Source organism: Cryptomeria japonica, chromosome 1 (genome assembly GCF_030272615.1).
Source record: "Cryptomeria japonica chromosome 1, Sugi_1.0, whole genome shotgun sequence".
NCBI classification, from domain to species: domain Eukaryota; kingdom Viridiplantae; phylum Streptophyta; class Pinopsida; order Cupressales; family Cupressaceae; genus Cryptomeria; species Cryptomeria japonica.
In genome coordinates this window covers 392,621,249-392,627,398 of record NC_081405.1, presented here as the reverse complement: position 1 = coordinate 392,627,398, position 6,150 = coordinate 392,621,249, and positions in this window count along the sequence as shown.

Genomic DNA, 6,150 nt, shown 5'->3' with positions numbered 1-6,150 from the left:
ATATCATACCCGTAGGTGCATCACAAGATTTACCCCAAGCGCAAAGTTCTACTTTGACAAAGATTGAATGTTAATGTTGGTCTCTTTCATGCATTTATGGACTATATCCCAATTAATGAGAGGGATCCACTTAGTCTCATTAGATCTATTTTAGAGGAACCAAATTACAATTCTAACCACATTGGTCATCACCTTCTTTGTAAGTTAAAAACAAGTCTCATTTATATTAGAATTTTTGAAATGAAACTTTGATCAATAATATTTTCTTGCCACTATGAGTCACATCCCTTTCTAGAGATATAGGTTTGTTTTGCAGTCTCTAATGGTACCCTCCCATAAATTAGATTTAATAGCACCTTTAAATAATGGGACCCCAAGTATTTACCTATGGTATCATTGATGTTAAAGCCAAGATGGGTTGCAACTTATCTTTGTAGTGCTCTTTAAGTATGAAAAAGATGTTAGGTTTGTTACTAAATGTCATTGGTTTATTCACACGCTAAGATACATTAGTCTAGAATGCCCCTAATCGACTCAACTTCTTCCAAACTGGTTTCCCCATAAAAGGATCCTCTCATTCCTGGCCTTGGATTTGATGGCTTGTTCAAGAAATTTTGTCGTAAGCACAAAGAGGAATGGCGATAAAGGGTCTCCTTACCTCAATCATCTTAAGGCCTCAAAGAAATTACATGTGTGAACCCATTCACTAGAATAAAGAAGCATGTAGAGATTTTGTTGAAGATCCATTCCATCCAAGACTATCATAATCTATTTTTTTCAAAATCCTCATTAAAAAAAACCAACAAACTCTCATATTTATAATTGATATCAAGCTAGATGATCATACATTTCTAATTTGAGCTAGCGATTGAGCAAATGACTTCATGTGCAATTATTATTCCATCAATGATGGTCCTACCAAGAGTGAAATCACTCTCTTGCAATGACATTAAATTTGGGTGCCAATTTTAACCTATTTGTAATAACCAAGTCAAAATATCTTTATACACAATGTTATATAAGGAGATAGGGTGGTAATTCACAAATAATTCATGAGACAATCTCTTTGGAGCAAGAGTTATATGTTTGTGGTATTAATATTTTTAAGAATCCTTCTAGCTTTATGGGTATTTTCCACCAAATTATGCTACTTCAACCAATGATTTGCCAAAAAAAATTTATAAAAGCAAGTTGAAAACTCATATGATCATGGGGCTTTATTGGGGTGAAGTTAAAATGTCATGTTTTTGACCTCCTCTATGATGGAAGACATGAGAGTAAAATCATCCTTTATAGATACCAAACAAGGAATATCATGTAGTAGTCTTGACATGTTTATAATATCTAAAGCTCCATTTGAAGTTAGCATGCCCTTAAAGAATGAGAAAACCTCATCTTGAATTTCTTCCATTTTGTTTAAGATGATTCCTTTTGATGAGCATGTTGATTTGACTATATTTTGGGCCCTTCAAACTTTGGACATGTGAAAGAATCTTGTGCTATGATCCACTGCCTCCAACCAAACCTCTCACAATTCAAATTTTCAATGTAGATATGAAATTTATCATTATATTTGGCTAAGTCATGAATATTGAAAACAACTATAAAAGATAAAAAAGAAACTCTCTACATAAACAACCATCCAATTTAGAGATGAAGAAGAACCTCTACTTCAACTCTGTTTGATTTCCAAAGAATCCCAACCTTCACCAACAACACCAACTCCACAAATAAGCCTTCACATTTCTTATAATATTTGATCAAACATCATTTGTTAGAGAGATTTAAAGACCTAACTTAGAAAATTTTAAATGATAGATATTCATTGATCTCTAATGGACGGCTTTCCTCCCTTATTAGATTGAACAAATATTAGTTGATACTTGACTGTCCACCATACATCACATTCCCCTCTCTTTGTTGTTTGCTGCTCTTGCGGCCCCACTTTTTAGAGGATCTAACATTGGTCCCGAGAATCTTTGAAGCAGATTCACTAACCTACCTAAGGCACCATGAATTCATGCTCCAACTCATAGTATATGTCTGAGTTAGCATCCTTCCACACAAAAATCTCAAAGAAGGGCAGATCAAAGAGAATAAGTGGAAGTTCAGACGGTCCAACTCCTTAGCAGAGACATTGGGAGTGGATCAGAAATAGTTGGATCTACCTCCTCGTTGGATTCAGGAGCACATTGGGTTTCGATTTGATTACATGCTGACCATTGAGACATTTATTGGCGAATGAGATCGGTTACCAGATCTCATGGAAAAGTACTTTTAGTATTCAAATTTGACCAACGGACTCCAATCTCCTCTAAACTTTCCAGGGATTTCACGGGTGGAAATAATACATATCCACATATAAATTCTAGTTAAAAATCTTTGATTAAAATGAAACAAGATTCTCCAAGCTATTTCTGAGTAAAATCGTTTGTGATGTGGAGGTTTTTCTTTAATGCTTCCTGCGCCTCCATTGTTTGCAGAGTATGAATTTGAAGACCTAAGCTGCCTCCTTTTAACTATATATATATATCAGAAATGATCGGTTTTGCTTCATCTCATTTTAAAAAGAATTCTTTGTTTGCTACTATCCACTATATTTTGGTTTTCTGTATTATTATATATCATGCGTGTGGAACCTATAGCATTTCTGTTTGATTTTGTATCCATTCTGTTAATTTTTAGTATAGTTGGAATTAGAAGATCAACCCCTTGAGGTGCTTGATGACATTGAAGCGAAGTTTATACTATTTCTTCAGATCTTAAATCTAGAAGCTTTAAAAGAAGTATGATATGGATTGTGGAAATCTGATAGCATTAATACAAAGAAGTGTTAGAATACCGTTATTATGAGTATGTGATCCTTCAAAAAAAATTAAGCTTTTTCAACAAATTTGTTCTGTGCTTGTACTGTTATCATGCATTTTGTCAAATAATTCACATGCGAAACCTGTAAGCAAATGTTTTTGAGACATTTTGTCATATAATTTATGAGTTATAACAAGTAGTTGAAGATTTATTAATACATTTTGTGAAACAATTCATGGGTTTTACATACATGTTTGCCTCCAGCATCCCACAAAAATCATCCCTTCATTATGTTTTGATGAATGTTCATGCCCATGTTAGCATAGATAGGGAGGACTATTGGCAAAAGGCATGAATTTTTTTAATTTTTTTTCTCTGCTCACTAAGGTTTGAGAAAATGAACATGGAATTTGCTTTATACCTTTTAATTGCTTTTTAGAACAACAACAACTTTTAACATCCACGAGGCTAAACAATGAAAGCCTATGGGACAGTCAGTCTTGCCATCATTGTCTTTTGCAGTTTGGTTCTTTTCCTATACAATCTGATGATGAGCTACCCCAATTTCTCAACATACCCCACATTGAAAAGACTGAACCAAGAGCTGGCAATCAAAACATTTTCATAGTTGTTCCTAATGTCACTATAAGCATCACATTCCAAAAAGAAGTGTCTTTCATATTCAACTGCCCCAGAGGTACAAAAGATGCAAACCCTTTCTTCCCAAATTTCTTCAGGTCTCTTCCACAGTCCTGTTTCACATTGAAGTTGATGAGAGTTGGTTCTCACTTGAGCAATAAGGATTTTGGCCCTCCAAGGGATACAAGACTGTATGCACGTTTTTTGAAAATGATCATATGTGGGATTGAACTCTTCAATATAATAGCTCTTTTTTCTCCCTAACTCTCCACTCCAAATATGCATGTTAAACTTATATGTAACAAAAGCCTTAATCTCTTTTTTACTTGTGGGACACGAACTTAAATAAATATTCCATTTACTCAACCATTTCTTGTTTTGTCTCATCCATGTCTTTTTTCTTTTGCTCAAGTTGTCTCCAAAAACCAACTTAGGTCATCTACTTGCCTCCATGTTTTTTATTCTTATTAAATATCCTATGAGATGCATCATAGTTATTGCTTCAATATAGACTACCCCAACTTCACTTAACAAGATATCAGAGTTAATTGAGCTTTTCATTTTAAACTTGGTTGTGATCATGTGCGCTTTTGAATTTTCTCAATTTGTTTCCACTTTGAGATAGAGGTGTTGTTAGCCCATAACTCAAACCCATATAACACAACTAGAATCACAAGAAGACCAAAAAGAACCTGAGTAGTTTTCCAATCCCAAAGTTTCACCTCTCTACATTTGTTTTGGAGAGCATACAATGCTTTCCAACCTCCTAAAGTTCTCTTATTTTTGCAGCTTTCCTAACTTAGCTTCTTGTTAAAGTCAAATCCAAGATATTTGTACTCCTTGACTTCTTCAAGAATATTGCCTCTGAAGTAGAATTTATGATGACTTTGCTTTCTTTTGTTAGAGAAAATCATGATTTTAGTCTTACTAATATTAACTTGCATCCCCACAACATTACAAAAGCGTTCAAGTGCAAATAAGTGTTCTTGCAACCCTTGAGCATAATTTGCAATCAAAATAAGGTCATCGGCATAAAGAAGAAGCCTTATCACAAACTCCCCTAAATGAACCCCATCACCACCTTGAGAATTTAGCCATTCCTTAAGCTTGTCAATATAGAGACCAAAAAGAGTAGGGGATAAGGGGCACCCTTGTTTAACACCAATGTCACTCTGAAAACTTTTTGAGATGCCAGTTGAAGTTTTGATTTTAACTTTAACCTCATCATAAAGTGTATGGATAGTCGCCCTAAGATGCAAAGGAATATCAAGTTCTTCCATTCTCTACCATAGTTTATCCCTAGGGACTATGTCAAATACCTTCTTGAAGTCAACAAAACAACAGAAGGCTTCTTCCATGTTCTCCCAAACCTTTTCAATTAAATGCCTCAAAGTGATGACATGGTCAACTGTAGAGTGTTTAGGCCTAAAACTTTCTTGTCCTTCTGCATGTTTATCATTTTCTTTAGCCCATGTGTTGATTCTCTTTTCTATCATACTACCAAATAGCTTTGCAAACCATGGGTTTATTATCATGATGGTTCTATAATTGGAAGGATTATTGATGTCACCACTCTTAAAAAGAGGTATAGCTACAGTGGTTAACCATTCATTGAAAAACCCATGTTGCATGATGCTATTGAATATTCTCATTATGTGAGGTGCAAGAAATCTTATCCCCCATTTTAGATATTCTGCTTGAAGTTTAGTCAAATCCTTTGCTTTACCAACCCCCAACTTCTTAATACCCATCTCCACCTCTTGCACAGTAAAAAGCTTTGTTGTGGTGTTGACCACAAGAGGAGGGACAACCTCAAATTTATGCTCATAGATTTGTCTTGCATATTCAAACCATCGTGCATCTGAAATTTTATTTTCAGTTTATTTCTTTCTAGGCTAGAGTTCTTTCCAAAAGGACTTGAGATTATTATTACCAAGATAAATTAGTTCTCCACACCTTGTATTCATGAAATCGGCTTTTCTCTTCCTCAAAATCTACTTATACATTTTGATATTCTTGAGTGATTCTTTCAACGTTTTCCTAGTGATTTTACATTCCTCATCAAACCAAGCATTAACCAAGAAACTATTTGTTATAGATTTCTTAAGTTTTTCTCTTTTTTCACTCATTGAGTGCACCTTGAATCAAATTTGTTAGCTCACATCAGTGGAGAACTTGCAAAAGGGGACTCTTTTCCTTAAATAGCCTCTTAAGAGAGTTCTTGAATGCAATGCAGTTTTCATAGGTTAGAAGAATTGTACCCTTCAAAGGTAGTTGTTGGTGAGAGTTAATTTTCCTCACATGTTGCCTCCTTTCTACCCAATAGAAGCTTAAATGAATGGGATTATGGTCTGATTTTAAATCCCAAATCCACTCCCCAATGAAAACTTCTTGTATCCTTTCAATAAATCTTTATGAACAAATGATATAATCAACTACACTTGCCCCATTATATGTTTTGTAGGTAAGATTTCTTGAATTCTTCCACCTATCTAAACCATTTGTGCATCTCTAGAACTCACTACATTCCATGTGGCCACATTTCTTTGAGGCATTTTGTCATACAGTTTATGCACCTTTGTTGTAGGTGCACATTTTATAAGGGATTTTATCAAATAGTTTAGGTGTCTTTTTTAGGTGGTTGCAACAAAAGCATCTAGTAAAATTATTTTTCATATCATGCTTTGATGGATGCCATACTTT